An 8,990-nucleotide genomic window follows, 5' to 3' on the forward strand; every position below is an offset into this window, starting at 1 on the left:
CTTGGCTCAACGATCTCCGACACTCTCTCGATACCGAACTAAACAAACACATCGGTAAAGCAGCTACCACGTTTTCCAGACTCACAAAGAGAGTCTGGTCCCACAAGAAGCTGACAGAACATACCAAGATCCAGGTCTACAGAGCTTGTGTCCTGAGTACACTTCTGTACTGCAGCGAGTCATAAACTCTTTGCTCACAACAGGAGAGGAAACTGAACACTTTCCACATGCGCTGCCTCCGACGCATTCTGGGCATCACCTGGCAGGATAAAGTTCCAAACAACACAGTCCTGGAACATGCTGGAATCCCTAGCATGTGTGCACTGCTGAAACAGAGACGCCTGCGTTGGCTCGGTCATGTTGTGAGAATGGGCGATGGTTGGATCCCAAAGGATCTCCTCTATGGAGAACTCGTGCAAGGAAAGCGCCCTACAGGTAGACCACAGCTGCGATACAAGGACATCTGCAAGAGGGATCTGAAGGCCTTAGGAGTGGACCTCAACAGGTGGGAAACCTTGGCCTCTGAGCGGTCCGCTTGGAGGCAGGCTGTGCAGCATGGCCTTTCCCAGTTTGAAGAGACACTTGGCCAACAGACTGAGGCAAAGAAGGAAGGCCCATAGCCAGGGAGACAGACCAGGGACAGACTGCACTTGCTCCCGGTGTGGAAGGGATTGTCACTCCCGAATCGGCCTTTTCAGCCACACTAGATGCTGTTCCAGAACCACCATTCAGAGCGTGATACCAGAGTCTTTCGAGACTGAAGGTTGCCAACGTGTGGGCTGACAAGGTAGCTCACAGCTGAGCTGCATCTTGGATAATGAGACATACAGGATAAAAGGCAGCTTCAGAAGGAGCTAAGCCACCAAACCTATTGGACACCCTGGACCTACAGGACCCACCCCAGACCTATGGGATGGACCCACGGACACACCAGGAGAAGGGGACTGCCAGGACCCTGCTGTAGTGGACTGCTTGGGAAGGATTGGACTAGGAGGACTGGACTGTTTAGAGACTGGATTGGACTTGGACTGGAGGCTTTGGACCTTTACCCACTAAGGACGCAATCCAAACCTGCACTAGAGCAGGCAAGCCAGGAGGCTTGCGCTGCATCCAACACAAGTTTGTTGGGTGCAGCGGCTCAGCCAGAGGCAAGGGGAAACTCTTCCCCTTACCCCTGGGTAAGGGCTGCTGACCCCAATGGGTCTCTTCGGACCTCACCAAAGGGTGGGTCTCACCTCCAGAGGTGGCACAAGTCCGAGGAGAACGGAGAGGCTTGAAGCCAGTCTGTTCTCCCTGGGGACGGGTTGGGATCCGGCATAACTGCTGGGTCCCAGCCCTGGCTCCCCACATGCCTGCCCCTGGGGCTGCCCATTGCCCATCCTCCCCCTGCTCAGAAACGCCCCCTCCCACCTCCTCCATGCCCCCTACGCCTACCTTCACCGCTTGTGTCGGCACGGGTATGCTGACACAAGCGGCGGTGCAGAAACCGCTGCGGAGGCTTCTGCTGGCCTCTGTGCGTCAGTGCCTTTAGATGCGCTGACAGCTTCCTCCCACGGAGGCAGAAACGTGCTTTATTATTATTATTATTAAACAGTATTTATATACCGCTTTTCAACTCAAAGTTCACAAAGCGGTTTACAGAGAAAAATCAAATAACTAAATGGCTCCCTGTCCCAAAAGGGCTCACAATCTAAAAAGATGCAAATGAATACCAGCAGACAGCCACTAGAACAGACAGTGCTGGGGTGAGGTGGGCCAGTTACTCTCCTCCTTTATGGCTTTATGCTCTTAACGTGCTTTATGGCACATTAGCGACCCTCCTGCAGCTCCTATGCCAGCCTAAGTGCAGGTTAGGGCGCAATCCTAAGTTAAGTGGAGTTTTGGGGAGGGGAAAGCCTCTGAACAAGAGGAATTGCAGGGAGTGTCTGTGTTTGTAGCAATAAATTCTGGTTAATTGCTCAAACCGATAAGCAGTTGTGTTCATTTCTTTGCACACCACAGCTGTTGTTTCTAGAGATAAGAGGGGCTGCTAATTAGCCAAAAAGTGGGCATTAGAAGGGAGTTGGAATATTTGGACAGCAATGCATTGCAAGTGGCCCCTCCCACTTGCCATTGGAGCCATTCTGGGGAGGGGGGTGTTTCGCACCCTGCAATACTTATCGCACAGCACCCCCTGTAGCTATGCCACGGTATCTCACCACAGGGGTTCTATTTGGCAAGTCATTTAGTTTGCCGTGGGCATCTATATGTTGCCTGGCAAAGTGGCTTGCAGTAAAAAATTAATCATATAAACATCAGTACGAACACATCAATAAGCGTCTATAAAAAGTTATACAATAAAACCGCAAAGTGATATCCAAGCCAGACCTTTTCATGCTGCACCATTAAGTCGGAAAAGTGTGTCATCTGTTAAGGTCACTGTCGGTGTGGCAGGCTGTTCTGCCTGCTTCCTTGGGGGTAGGATGGTTGCTCAGGTGGCCTGGCACGGCTCTAGACCAGGGAAGGGAGGAGCCACCTCAACTGGAACACAGGAAGCTGGATCACGGCTGAATATATGGCCCGTGTCTGGCAGGATCCCTGCGCCTTCCAGAGCTGCCTGGCAGGCAGACATTCAACAAGCAACATTTTCCTTCTGAATGCATCTCCACACCAGGAAAACCTCTACCTTTTGACATCCCACCTGCCTGACAGCTGTAGAAACACAATTAATATTGGCGGAATCTGGGAGCACTGCCAAGGGCGCAGGGCTGGGCCACTCTGGGTGTGCCTCAGCCTCCCACTTGCTGTTCAGGAGGCTCTCAATCATCTGCCTCGGCCAGGCAGCCGTGTGGTCAGCTCCAAGTGAACAAGGGGACTGTCTTCTCCTTCACTAATCAACTCAGCCAGTGTCCATCAGCAAATGCTGCACATAACTGTGTATTGCAAAAGTCTGTTAGTTTCTCTGGGTTTTGCCAATTGCCCAAGAATAAAACAGGCCTGCGCTACTTTTGTCCCTTTGACAGAGGCTTGATCTGCACAAATACATAGGTGATGGTTCTGATAGTTTGAGTTAGGGCCCAATCCTATCCAGTTTTCCAGTGCTGGTGCAGCCATGCCAATGGGGCATGCGCTGCATCCTATGGTGGGGAGGCAGTCACACAGGCCTCCTCAAGGTCAGGGAATGTTTGTTCCCTTACCATGGGGCTGCACTGTGGCTGCACCAGTGCTGAAAAGTTGGATAGGATTGGGCCCTTACAGAGCTCAAAGTTATCAGCAGTTGGTGGGTGCAGATCAAACAGCTGTTAAAGAGAGATTGCTTCAAAAGTTGGCAGCCCCAAAAAAGAAATACTGTGGGCGGGGGGGGGGGAGCAAGACTGCTCCCTCATCTTCCTCCTCACCCACACCACAACTTTTTAAGGGCTCACTTGTGATGATCTGCCCTGCGCCTTAGGAATTGCTGGCAGAGCAGTACACCAAAAAGCACATGTTGCACAGGAAAGTCCACATAGGAAGCTCTGCATGAGGCTTGTGTTCAAAAGTCAAAGACAGTTTTACTTAAGGAAAATACATCTTTGTAGGAAAGGATGGAAGTGGGTCCTCTACAGCGACGTGTGGCGGGTGGGGAGGCAGGGAGTTCTTCAAAAAGCGCCAACAACGCTCACAAACGCTCACAACCCATGTGCTCCTGTGTGTGGATTGTGAGTGTTTGGTGGTCTCACATGGCAGGCAGCGCTTTTTGAAGGACTCTGGTGAGGAGGCTCAGGAGGCTCTGCCTCCCCACCCATCACATATCCCTGGTCACCCATCACATATCTAGTCATCTGGCTGCATGTTGACAAAGAGAGAGAGTGTGTGAGAGAGTGAGAGAGAGAGAGCATGCACGCACGCACGCACGCACGCAGAAGGACGTCAAGTCTAAGAAGAGCACTCTGAGAAACGTACACTACCAGAGAGCAGAAGTGAGAACACCTTGTCAGCCCCCTGCTGGTACAGGTGCAACAGCACAGCACTGCTGCATATTCCAAATAAGATGGAATAGAAATCTATATCAAGTAAGGTCTATATATTCCAGAAGGTTCCTGAAACCGAGCCCAGGATTCCTGAATGGTGGCTTCCAGCTCACTTCACTTCCCGCCCTCCTCCATAGACTGCCGGCGGCTTTTCCAGCACAGCCCGTGGCATCATGCCCGGGAAACCGCAAGCGGCTGTAAAGCAAATTGTCAAGCTGTGAGGCAGAAAGCTTGTGGGAGAGACTCAATGAAGCGAGGGAGAGGTTGGTAGAATAAACCTGATGAGGAAAGGATGTTTGCATGACAGGCATCCCGGTCGGCCCCCCCACCTCCTTGCTGTAAAATATGAAGGAAAGAGGGCACTTGTTCATCAGCCCCATATTCTGAATTACCAGTTCAACCAGTAGGCTTTTCTGGGCTGGCCCAGGGGCCTGGACTATGGCCCAGTTTGCTTTTGATTAAGCAAAAGGAGACAAGCGACAGGAGAAGGGCTGCAACTTAGTGGGGGAGCCTCTGCTTTGCACACAGAAGGACCCGGGTCCAATCCCTTGCAGAGGACCAGTAATGTAGTGGTAAGTACAGCAAGTGCCACAATGCACTGTATAAGCAGCCCCTCCCACTTACCATCGGAGCCATTTGGGGTTCACAGTGCCACCCCACCCTGTGTTGGTTCAGGCAAAAACTCTTAATATCTTCTACCCAGGCTGCTTGCAAGCTAAGGCACAAAAACTCAGATCCAAAGGTTAAGAACAAAGGCAGTTTACTTACAATCTGATGCAGAGTTATACAAACATTTCTCACATCAAGGTTCTTAAAACTAGAAGACCAGGAGCCCTAAAAAGCTGCCCCTGGATGCATGCAAGTATGATAAAACAATAGTTAAACAGAGATTAAAATACACTCTCCTGTTCTACTAAAGTCAGCAAACAAGAAGCTATATATACATAAGGAGGAATCAGCAAGGGGACACACCCTTTAAAAAGACCATTAAAGGGACCACACAGAATTTCAACATTAAAGAACCAGATACTCAACTAATAACCACTACTCAGTGTTGTTATTCCCCAACACCCTGGCTACACTACTGCAGAGAACTGTCTAAAATATTGCAGAGCTGCTGCTGCCGGTCTGTGTTGACCGTACTGAGCAGGATGGATCCGACTGCCTGACTGAGGTGAAGGCAGCTTCCTATACTCATGTGTTTAACTGACTTACATCAGCCAACATTCACTAGGAAGCTCTTCTGAACAAGCTCCACTGAAATGAGCATTCATCATAAAGGAAGCTTCTGCAGGAGAGCTTCCCACTGGATTGTGCTCTTATGGATCAGATCAGTCAAGGACAGCCCATGCCTGAGGCCAACTGAAGCAATCACAGGCGCAGATTATCAGGGGCCACATGTAGGGAGCTTGCGAGCACCTTTTCCTTCGGGACACCACAATGAGCCTTTTCTCAAGGGACGCCAGGGAAGTAGGAGTGCTTCCGCTGTCACTCTGCTGCCAAAATAATTCACCTGTCTCGTGGCTCTCCCCACATGATCTCCCCTTAAACCTCCACACCAGCTTCCTGCATCTGGCACGAAATCCCTCACCTTGCCTTCCAAGCCCTGCATGTGGCCTTTCTCCCCCTTCCCTCTCTCACACTCCTAAATCTTCACTCCTTCAGCTCTGCCACCCTCATCAGTCTGCTGGAATCCTGCTTCTTAGCCAACAGCACCCTCTCCCCCTTGCTGCCTCTGAGGCCTGCAACATTTTCTCAGAGCCCCTGTGACGCGACGCCTCTGTCTCACTCCCCTGAAGCACAGCCCCTTCCCCTGCACATCCCCACCTCTCCCTCCTTTGCTGTCTCTTTTTTTGGGTAGGGACTTGTCCTCTGGTACTCTGTCATGTGCCCTGCGGACTGAGAAAGAAAGAACTCTAGGGCAGCAAGCATGGTTTTCCAGCAGGCTCCTTTCCTGCTACTGAGTTGCCCATCTTTAATCATGACCCACCCAACAGCCCAGACCCATGAGAAGCGCATTGAACTGGGCCCCACCTGCGTCATAAACATCTCACCGCAGCTGTATTTATAATCCCAACGGCTCCCTCAGCCTCCATATGATGACAAGCAACCAGACACCCATCATCTGATGGTCAGTTGAAAAGGGAGGCCGACAAGTGCCCTGTTTGTTTTATCATCCCCTCCCTAATTTATTATAGCTTCTTTACATAGTTTCCTCCTAAATGCCAGAATGAAATAAATGCCCCCTTTTAGTCAGAGACTCAAAGGTTCTGGACAAGATGGGTCAGGGGTGCCAGCAGCCACACTCTCTCTCTTGCTCTTGCTGTCTCTCTCTTAAATGCTGCTATAACCTTCTGTGTGTTCCCCTCCTGGTGTCTGATCAACTTCCAGGATGATCAGCATCTACCAAGAGGAAGACAGAAGGGGTTTTATCGGCTAATTTTTCCCCTCTATTTTCAGTTTGGCAAAGTGCTTCTCTGGCGTTGGCCCAAAGCACAGTCTTCTCCAGGAGCTGGTGGAAAGTCACATGGAGGTGAAGATACCCAGGAGAAAATTGATGGGGAGAGTTAGTAGAGGGGGTTGAATACTGTGCAGTTAGGTGCAATGCTGTTTGCATCTAATGCAGACAATGGCAGTTTTCAGGCCAATGTAGAGCCTAAACAAAAAAAAAAAGGCAGATGGAAAAATCAAGAGCAGGCTGGGCAAAGGGACAGGAGGTGGATAGAGTGGATGGAGGGATGTTCTTTTCCTTCTCGAACAACACCAGAACCACATGACATCCACTAAAATTGAGTGTCAGGAGAGTTAGAATAGTCAAAAGGAAATATTTCTTTACCCAACATGCAATTAGTTTATGGAACTCCTTGCCACAGGATGTGGTGATGGCATCTGGCTGAGGAGCCTTTAAAAGGGGATTGGACATATTTCTGGAGAAAAGTCCATCACAGGTTACAAGCCATGATGGGTATGTGCACCCTCCTGGTTTTAGAAGTAGGCTGCCTCAGAATACCAGATGCAAGGGAGAGCACCAGGATGCAGGTCTCCTGTTATCTTTTGTGCTCCCTGAGCCATCTGGTGGGCCATTGTGAGATACCGGAAGCTGGACAAGATGGGCTCTGGGCCTGATCCAGTGGCACATTTCTTATATCCCTCTGCTGTTATCTTATTCATGGGGAGGGGGGTCCTGATCCAGCTACCATTAACCCTGGAAAACAGCTCCTGCTGCTCAAGCTTTTATCTTCATGTAAACGTTTGGCTTTCATCATTTGCCCTCCGTCTATTCAAAAGGTAGGTGGAGACTCTATTATACACACACTCAGCACAACCTGGAAGGCACACACAGGAAATCTGCAGCAGGGCAGGAAGAGTCAAAATAATGCTTCCCCTCCTTTGCAATGGAAGAGACTAGACTGAGGGAGCCCCCAAATACTTGGCTCCAGCATGGACTTGAAACACACACACACACACACACACACACACACACACACACACACACACACAATCAGAGAAGCCACTGGGAAATTTCACCCCCATCATGTCCATAGGTGCTCCTTGATCCTCTCCCTTATAAGTAAGTTGTGACCATTCACTCCTATGGCAAAAAATAAAGCACAGTGTGGAGGGGGGGGCAACCTTACCACCCCCATGAGCTGGCCAAGCCGCTACCACCAGGAACCCCCGATTGCACAGAAGCACATGCCCTCCCCTTCCCAGAGCATTGTGCTATACGTGAGCACACATCCAGCACCCCTCAGGATGCTGGGCATTTTGCTCATAAAGAACTAACAAGTGGAACGAACATTGTTTCATTTCAGCGACCACAGAGTAACTACCAGCGTTCATTGCTCGCCTGATGGCCCCAGGCGCATTTGTTAATTCAGAGTTCCCATTGAGCCCAGGATTCCTGACCCATCCATGCCTCACTTTCCAAGCGCACAGAGTTGCCCCCACCAAAGTATTCAAAACCACCAGGAGCCTTTGACCGCCATTTCCAGTAACTGACCCCTCAGAGCCAGGCCGTCAGTCACCAGCAGCACAGGAATGGAAACATCTGGGCCTTGTCCGAAAGCAACATTCCAGTTTCAGCACTCAGTTTTCACCACCTTTGATGAAGGGAAAGAATGAGGCCCAGAGCAGGTGGCCAAATGCCCCAGAAGAGGATGCTTCGCTGCAAGGTCTCCTGGCACAGGTGCAAAATTCACAGTCCGCATGGGCCAAGGAAGAGCTGGCTTCGCCTGTGCATCTTCCACAAGTCTGTTAAGCACGTAGTAGGGAAGTGACCCAATGGTAATATCTTCGTGGATTCATTGTCCAAGGTTCAATCCATTAATCAGTCAAATCTGCAGGCATCTACATATTCATATACCAAGAGTTCTGAAGCAAAAATAACCCTTCATTTTTAGATGGCACATCAGTGAGTAATAGCAGGCACCACCCAGGACTAACAGAGACGCAATGTGCGAGTTCCATGATGGAGACTCCTGATGTCTTGCTCTTTTTCAAAAAATAATGGGGGGAGGGGCAGGATTTGGATCAAAGTCATGGCACAGGAGAAAATGGGGTGAGCCACCTGTCCCAACATTGATCAACTTGAATCCCCGCAAGCTGCTTTATGACATGGAAGTGACCCAAGTTTACAGGTGCCCCTAAATTGCCCCCTTTTCAGCCGATAGCTGCCTAAGGAGAGGGGAAGATTTGGATTGGGACCGTGTGTGGGAATTAGACCCCCCCCCATGCCATAGCCCTGATCTTAGTTGCTCCCCCACCGCTGATTTTTGAAAAAGGAAAGATACCAGGAGGTCCAGTAATGGCATTCCCCCCAGCCAGGCTGATTTAGGTTGGTACCTTGGAAGGAGGTGCTACCATCTGTGTGAGAGGAGGGGAAATACTGCTCAGGTGGGGTGTGCCACCTGTGGGATTTGCAGATCCTGATTGCTGAAAATATTGACAATTATATGCTTTTGCCTTATATTGTTGTGACCAATATAGTTTTACAAGAAA

The sequence above is a fragment of the Tiliqua scincoides genome, chromosome 3, assembly GCF_035046505.1.
Source record: "Tiliqua scincoides isolate rTilSci1 chromosome 3, rTilSci1.hap2, whole genome shotgun sequence".
In the NCBI taxonomy this organism is placed as follows: domain Eukaryota; kingdom Metazoa; phylum Chordata; class Lepidosauria; order Squamata; family Scincidae; genus Tiliqua; species Tiliqua scincoides.